Raw genomic sequence first — 9072 nt, 5'->3', positions numbered from 1 at the left:
GGATATAGAGCTGTCACGTTGCTGGCAAAGATCATGGTAGTGGTGGTAAAATTCTGGATCTAGGACCCCTGGTATGACTTTCCTGATTCAGCAGCTTTCTGTTCATAGCAAAGGTAGTCTTGCCTTGAATCTAGAAGCCATGACAACTAATTTCACGCTTCTGCAGTTCCTTGAAAGTGGGAGAGGTAGCTGCTGCTCCTTGGCAGACCAGTTCTTTGGTGTGGGATTGGTAGTCATTTTTGGAAGCTCGACTCAAGTTTGTTTCTTCAGCTCTGCCAATGATTCTGTAAACTATTTGTGACCGTTTGCAAGTCCATTTTTGCTTAAACCAGTTACAGTGGATTTTGTTTCTACATTTTGGAACCCTGATAAACATACTGCACATAATAATGTTAGTTATATCTGAAGATATGTTCTCACGGAAAGCATCCTTTTAGGGAATAAAGTTTGGTATAATGGAAAAATCGTGGATTTAGGAGACATTGTATACTCAAATCCAGGTGACTTATGAGTCATGGAATAGCCAACAAATGATTTTATTTGTCTGAAATTCAGGCTACTCATCTGTAAAATGTTTCTAATAATGTCAATACAAAAGGTTTTCCATTATTCAAGATATATTATTAACCATTTATTAAATATCAACTGTTTTATACACTTTATTTGAACAGGATAAGCTAATGCCTTCTCTTATAGTTGTTTAGGCTCTAGTGGAAAGATAGATACAATTTAAAAACTTAGCAAATAAAAATATATAATAAGTGGAAATAAGTGCTTAGAGAAGAAAAATAAGTCAGAGAAGAGTTTGGCGTATGACGGGGGAAGACCAGGTGGACCTTGTCTTATAGAGTGTGATCAGGGAAGACTTCTTTGAGCTAAGACCTGAAGGATGTGAGGAAGAGAGAATAAGGTTATCTGAAGTAAGAGTGTTCTGGCAGAGAGAAACATGCTTTGCACATTTAAGGACCAGCTAGAAGGCCAATCTGACTGGAGTGTAATGAATGATGGGAAGAATGGTCGGCAATGAAGTAGAGGCAATTGTTGGCTACCAGATTGGTAGCAGGGGGCCAGTTCCCAGGCCATTGAAAGGCTTTTATTTTACTGGTACTGAAAATCAGATATAATATGTACATCTCCTGGCCTGGCACATTAGAGTTCCTTTTGCTTTCCTCCACAAAGTAGGTTAGTTAAATCTCTGTGATGTAAGGTCACCCTAGTAGGGCTTCCAGGTTTGATGGCAGGATTTTTTTTTCTTTCTCTGTATTCTTCTCCTCTCTCTCAGAAACTATTAAAAAATTACTCGTCTTCATAGACTACCAATCCTTTGTTGTTAGAACAGACCATACTTTAATAAATGGATGAATATGAGTTCATTTAAAGAGAAAGAAAAGTAGAAGAAATCAACTTGCAAAAAATTAAAAGAAGAAGTTGATGTCATGCTCTGGGCTTACAACAAGCGTGCTGACACTTTATAAAAGAAGAGCCTTGACGAATATTTGTAGCATGAGAGAAAAGTGATTTAAATCAGCCTCTCAGCTAAAATCAACAAACTTCTCTGAACTGCATCTCTGACACAGAGCAGACCCAGCTGTCTCCTTGCCTTCCCTCTCCTGCTGGACCTCTCTGTGAAACCATTCTGTAGCCCATGCTGTTCCTTCTGTCTGGACTGAACAAAGCCTTTTTATCTGACAAAGCCTTTACCTTTTATTTTTTAAATTATTATGATCTAGCTTCAGTTCCTCCTTCTCTGTGAAGCCTCCTCTGATTCCCCAGGGAAGAGTTGATTACTCCTTCTATCTGTGCTCATAGCATTTCCTTCGTATCTTTATTTAAACACTTAATAGTCCTTCCTGTCTCTCACATGAGGCTGTGAGCTCCTCGTGGCATGTTTATGTCTCATTCTTATGTATTTCCCTGTCATTTAGTCCAGTGCTTGACAAATATGTTTGTTGACAGATGGAAGGAAGGAAGGAAGGAAGGAAAGAAGGAAGGAAAGAAAGACAGAAAATTATATTTTTGTTGCATGCTTCTCCAACATTTTTGAAAGAGGCAGAATATATAAAACTTTAATACAACACAAAATGCTCAGAAAACTATAAACATAAGTGGGCATTTTGATGATGATGAAATGTTGGAGACAGAAAATTCTAAACAGGAATCATATTTTTATAAGAAGTAATATTTATTTTGGAAAATCTTAACATTTTTAATTCACTCCACCTGACCTTATGCTAAATTCCCTAAGATGGAAATGAACAGCAGATCTGCATGTTTTCTTTATGATAAGCAGGAATTTTTTACTTATCCAAATAAAACATTGATTTGAGGGATCTGATTTGCCTATTGAGAAATTGAGTCCTGGTTTATCTAATCATTTGATATACTGGCAAAGGTAATAGAAACAATTTCCACTGAAGTACAGTTTTCTTTTTTCAAGTTTGTTTTGTCTGTTCTGAGCTTTATTTCAACTAAACTGAACCAAAGATCTGAAGAGAGCCAGAACATTGCTAATAATAACAGAGCTCACATTTATATAGACTTCTTTCTGGAAGATTAGTAGATCAGATAGTATTATCCTGGCATTTTTTTGAAAAGAGGAACTTGGTTCAGAAAGGTTACTTTATTTGTCTAAATTATATAGAATGATTCTATTCTAGAACACTGCAGTTATGCATTTGTAGAGCATTACTATGCACCTAAAATTTTCATTGACTTTTTAAAATTTTCCATTGACTTTTAACTGTTAGTTTCATAGTAATACATCCCTCATTTTAAACATACTATTTTTAGCAACGCATTTTATTGATCTCTAGATATTAGGTACGGTTTAAGCTGGCAAGAGGGGAACTCTGGTGACAGTCTTTAAGAAAAAAGACTGCATAAGAGTGAAGGAAAAGGTAGGTACAGTCAGGGAGCCCAACTTTTTGAAAATGGAAATGACTCAAAAGAGATGGGAAGTTCTAAAAATGAGTGCTAACAATGTGAAAGTTTAACAATATCAGACACATGACAGAGTTTTCTAAGAAAGAATGACTAAATTCTAAAAAGTTTCATATGACTAAAATCTAAAAGGTTCCGTATGGTGGCATTTGTCATGGCAAATTCAACATAATTTAAGTAGCTTAAACCCTGTGTAATATCTAGAATTCAATAAGATGTCACTATAAAACTAACAGCTCTACTTTTTCCAGCCCCTTCTGGCTTGCTGATACACATAGCCGAGTGTGAATGTTGGTCAACCATTTTCTATAGCCTCATCCTTTACAAATTGCTAAATGGAAGGATACAATTTTTCCATTTAGGATACTTATGACTCCCACTAATGTAATTAATGGGCTATGAGATTTTTGTGGAGAACTAACCTGTTATTTGAACCAAGAGACGTAAAGGCAGAGGAGAAATTGGCAGAGAGGTGTCATTCAGTGAGCAACAGGGATAGTAATTTCTCATTTTGCCTCGGTAGCAATCCCACTGCAGAGAAAAATGCTATCCGGAAGCTAAGAAAGAGTTGGTGGTGATAAATCCCTAAGTGATAAGATGAGCTGGAATGACTTTAAGCAGTTATTATGTGCCTACAGAAGTGCTAAGCACTTTGGCAAGTATGATATGGTTTAACTATTGCTGTCCTAATGAGGTTATTATTATTTTCTCCACTTTATAGAAATTCAAACTGAGGTTCAGAAAGACTAAATAACTTGCCTGAGGTCACAGGAAAGGGGGCAACCCTGGGCATAGCCAGATATGTAGTGCATACTTGAGGAGAGATCATTAGATATACTCCAAAGGAAAAGTTGGTATGATTTGATAACCCCAAATTTTTTCATGGAAGATGACTCAAAAGAGAAAGGAAGCAAATGAAAGATAGCAGTGTAGAAGTTTAATACCATAAGGCATATGAGAGGGTTCTCTAGGAAAGAATGACTGAACAGTAAGAGGTTCCATGGTGAATTCAATAAGATTCAGGAGATGAACCTCAGTTTTATATACAATAAATTCTGAGAAGACTGGTCAATGACCTCAGAGAGTTCAAGTCAAAACAAGGTAACTCACATTAATAGAATTAACATGAGGTTTACATTTATAAATTGAATGCCTACTAACGTTTACAATGCTTATTAGAATAAGGTATTTATGCTTGTCTGATTGGCACATTCTCCTCCCAAAGACAAGAAAAATAAAAATATCATGAAACCCAAATAGCAGCTCAAATCTTCTGTTACCCTCACCTCCACTTTTCTGTGTATTCTAAGGGGCTTATAGTTTATAGTCAGTTCTGTCTCATAATTTATTCTTTCAATAGTTAATTACATACTACTTTTGCAGCATTCTCTGGTACACCCCAGCCAGAAAGGAACACAGTCTCTTGTTCCTGAATTCTACAAAATCAAAGTGAAACAAAAACATAAATAAGCCTAAAGGACATAAATGTGTATTTGAGATTTTCTGAAGACGAGGCAGATGGGGTTTTCAATTCAAGAATACATAAATCTTAAAATTCTATGTTAGGTATCCCTGTACTGAAAAGTCCTATGGCCACTCAGCTAAACTACCCAATAATCTCTCTGCTCTACTGTCCTCTCTTCCCTGACTTCCCCAGTAATCAAATTTTAGTTCTTTGTTTTTGTTAATGCTAATCTTTATTAATTTTTAATTACACAGATTATACACTAATATGTTCATCCTTAAAAACCACAACACAGAACATTAGCAATAAAAATACCCACACCCCAAATCATTTTCTGTTTCTTTTTTAAAAATGTGCATACTTTTTTCTTCTTTGCCAGTGAGTTTTATCCTTTCATAGGTCTTCATATTACTAATTAACATCCTTTCGTTTCAGCTTGAAGAGCTCCCTTTAACTTGTCTTGTAGGACCAGACTAGTGGTGATGAAGGCAAAAGTCTTCAACATTTGTTTGTCTGGAGAACTCTATTTCTCCTTCAATTCTTTTTCTTTTTTTTTTTTTTTTAACATCTTCATTGGAGTATAATTGCTTTACAATGGTGTGTTAGGTGTGTTAGTTTGTGCTCTATAACAAAGTGAATCAGCTATACATATACATATATCCCCATATCTCCTCCCTCTTGTCTCTCCCTCCCACCCTCCCTATCCCACCCCTCTAGGTGGTCACAAAGCACCAAGCTGATCTTCCTGTGCTATGTGGCTGTTTCCCACTAGCTATCTATTTTACATGTGGTAGTGTATATATGTACATGCCACTCTCTCACTTTGTCCCGGCTTACCCTTCCCCCTCCCTGTGTCCTCAAGTACATTCTCTATATCTGCATCTTTATTCCTGTCCTGCCACTAGGTTCTTCAGAACCTTTTTTTTTTCTTAGATTCCAGATATATGTGTTAGCATATGGTATTTGTTTTTCTCTTTCTGACTTACTTCACTCTGTATGACAGACTCTAGGTCCATCCACCTCACTACAAACAACTCAATTTCATTCCTTTTTATGGCTGAGTAATATTCCATTGTATATATGTGCCACATCTTCTTTATCCATTCATCTGTGGATGGATGGACAACTTTACCAGGTAGAGTATTCTTGGTTGGCAGTTTTGGTTTTTTTTTTCTTTCAATACTTTGAATATATCTTTCCACACCCTTCTGACTTGCAAGATTTCTGCTGAAAAATCTGCCAGGTGTCTTATGAGGGTTCCCTTGTAAGTAACAAGTTGCTTTTTTCTTGCTGCTTTTAAGATTCTCTCTTTGTCTTGAGCTTTTGACAGTTTAATTATAATGTGTCTCTGTGTGGGTCTCTTTAAATTCATCTTGTTTGGTACTTTTTGGATTCCTGGACCTGGATGTCTGTTTCTTTCCCCAAGTTAGGGAAGTTTTCAGCCATTATGTTACTTAGTAAGCTTTCTGCCCCTTTATCTCTCTTTTCTCCTTCGGGGATCTCTATAATGTGTATATTGATCCATTTGATAATGTCCCATAATTCCTTGAAGCGATCTTCACTCTTTTTTTTCATTCTTTTCTCTTTTTGTTTCTCTGACCGAATGAATCCCCCTGCCCTGTCATGGAATTCACTGATGCATTCTTGTGATTCTTCTAGTCTGCTGTTAAAGCCCTCCTATTGAATTTTTCAGTTCAGTTACTGTATTCTTCAGCTCTGTGATTTTTGTTTGCTACTTTAAAAATATTTTCTATCTCTTTGTATATGCATTGTTCTCCTGACCTCAGTGAGCATATTTATGACTATTATTTTGAATTCTGTATTGGATAAATCAGTTATCTCCATGTTATTAAGATCCGTTTCTGAAAATTTATCTTGTTCTTTTGTTTGGAACACATTCCTCTGTTTCTTCATTTTCCTTGACTCTCAGTGTTGGTTTCTGAGCAATAAGTAAAAAGCCACCTCTCCCAGACTTGACAGACTGGTCTTGTTTAGGAGATGAAACTTGGCAATCAGCCTGGCCCAAGCTCCTGGTTGCCTCTCAAAACTTAGAGATTGTCCAAGCCATTGTCCTTCTTCTTAGTGGCTCCCAGTGGTTGAAGGTGGCTGTGACCTGTCAGTATCACAAAAGGGAGGATCATAGTCAGCACCTAGATGTAGGCCAATTAGAAGCCAGGTTTTCAGGCAGCAGCTGGGAAAGTATGCAGTTAAACCCCTTCCATGAAAACACTGGGAGATGAATGTTTTTGCCTGCTCTCTCTGTTATCAGTAGTATAGCCACAGGGAGTGCTCTTGTAGAGAAAAGAGATGTAAAAGATGAGTCTAAGGTTTTGGTGTAAGTAGGGGGTAAGTAGTGATATCACTCATTAAAATGGGAACACTTAAGGAGGGTGGGTTTGAGAACAAAATGTCTGACTATGATTTTGGTTTTATTTATTTTAAGACATCAGTTTTGTATATGTAAAAACAACATCTCCAATCTGTAGAAGAAAGTTGATTATTGAATAATTACTTGGGGGACAATCAAGACATATGGCAAAAAATAAAGTCTATCTTGGAGCTTATGCCAGGATAAAATCCAAATGAATCAGAGTTTTAAGCAAAAAGAATGAAATCATAAAAGCATGAGAAGAAATGATTGGGCAATTAGATCATAATTTTAAGTTAGAAAAAATTCTTTCTAAATATGACAGATTTTATTTTTAAATTCCCAACACTGCCAAAATCTCTGCTTTAGCAGATGCATTCAACTTGTCTTCTTAGCCTCCATTCCATGCATGTACAGCATAGGAATCAATCACTGACACGGGAAAAATTACATTCAAAATTTTAGGCTCATTTTGCTGAAGTCTTTTTCCCTCTTCAGTGATATTGGTCCCCTCAGGTCCTTGCTACCTCGATTTTTTATCCCTCAGCTCAGTGATAATGGCTGAAAGCTCTAGCCTGCAACTCTGTTTTCAGGATTTAGGCTTCATGCCAGAAATCAGCAAATTCTATGCTGGGCAGTGGGGGTGGGGAATTGGGGGGTGGGGGAGACAGAAGCACTTTTAAAATTCTATGAGGGTAGAAAAGCAAATTCTATGCAAGGATTGGGGGGAGGTAGGACTTACCTCAACACATTTTCCTTCACTCCAAATTTTACCCTTCAATTTCTGACTATTTTGGGTGCTCTTTGATGATTTCATACAACTATTTTTATTCCCCCCACATTTTATAATTATTTTCAGAACGAAGGTTAGTATAATACAAGATACTCTGCCATGAATGGCCCGTCTCTAAGGAATTAATTAATCAAACAAACAACAAAAAAGTAAAGATGTAGATAATTTAGATAGCACACTTTAAACATTTGAACACTTATGAACTTAGAATATTAAAACCAAAACTTAGAGAATACATATTCTTTTTAAGCCATCTTGGAAAATTGCAAAAATGTACTGTGTGCTAAGATATAAAATGAATCCTAACAGATTTCAATGAATTATTTTTATGAAGACTACAACCGTGGAGAGTAACTTCTGGACTCTCTTGACCAGAGAGCCCAAACAGTGACCCCAGGCAGCCTGGGAGCTCAGTTCATGGAACTTCCAGGCCATGTAACTTAGTCTACAGCCCTGCTCAATAACTGGATAGTCACAAGCAAAAGAATGAACCTGGACTTCTATTTTACAACACTCACAAAAAATTAACTCAAAATGAATTAAAATCTTAAATGTAAGACCTGAAACCATAAAACTCTTAGAAGAAAACAGGGGAAAATCTCCTTGGCAATGGTCTTGGCAATAATTTTTTTGGATATGATACCAAATGCACAAGCAACAAAAGCAAAATAAAGAAAAACATCAAACTAAAATGTTTCTACACAGTAAAGGAAATCATCAACAAAATGAAAAGGCAACTTTTTCTTCTAATAAAGGGTTAATATACATATTAAAATATCATCAAACTCAATAATACACAAGGAAATGTAAATTAAAACCACAAGTAGCATTTCCTACCCTAAAGATTAACCAAGCGTTAGCAATGACTGTCAAGAAGAAAAAGAATACATATATTGCTTATGGGAGTATAAACTGGGACAACCACTTCGGAAAATAATTTTGCATAAGTTATTAAATTTTAACATTCACATAACCAAGCCACTGGTTATACACTTCCAGGTCCAAACTTAGGCAAGTTGCCGTGCATGTACACCAAGATGTGTAAACGAATATTACTCTAGCATTATTCATAGCAGCAAAATAAGTAAATGCACAGATAGATAAGAGAAAAAACTCAAATGTTTAAATTCAAATGGGTAAACAAATTACAGTACTTTCCATGTAATGTAATATATAGCAATGAAAATCAATAAACTAATGCTACATGCATCAGCATAATCTCTAAAGTAACATTTGAGCAATGGCAAAGCAAAACACATATTATTCCATTTATATAAATTTCAGTAACGGATAAAACTAAACAATATTTCATTTATGGATGCATAAGTGATAAACTTGTAAAGAAAAGCAAAAGAGTAAGTCAAAATTTAGAGTTATGATTGTTTTCTTTGGGACTTATTTCTGTTCAAATTATTATGTTCTTTCAGATCAATTTCCAGTTTTGAGAAAATTTTCTGTAAGTTTAACTTAGTATGTAATGGGGTTATGTTATAAACTAAATAAGGT

This window comes from Balaenoptera borealis (genome assembly GCF_965194805.1).
Source record: "Balaenoptera borealis genome assembly, chromosome: 1".
In the NCBI taxonomy this organism is placed as follows: Eukaryota; Metazoa; Chordata; class Mammalia; order Artiodactyla; family Balaenopteridae; genus Balaenoptera; species Balaenoptera borealis.
This window is presented reverse-complemented; position numbering follows the sequence as displayed.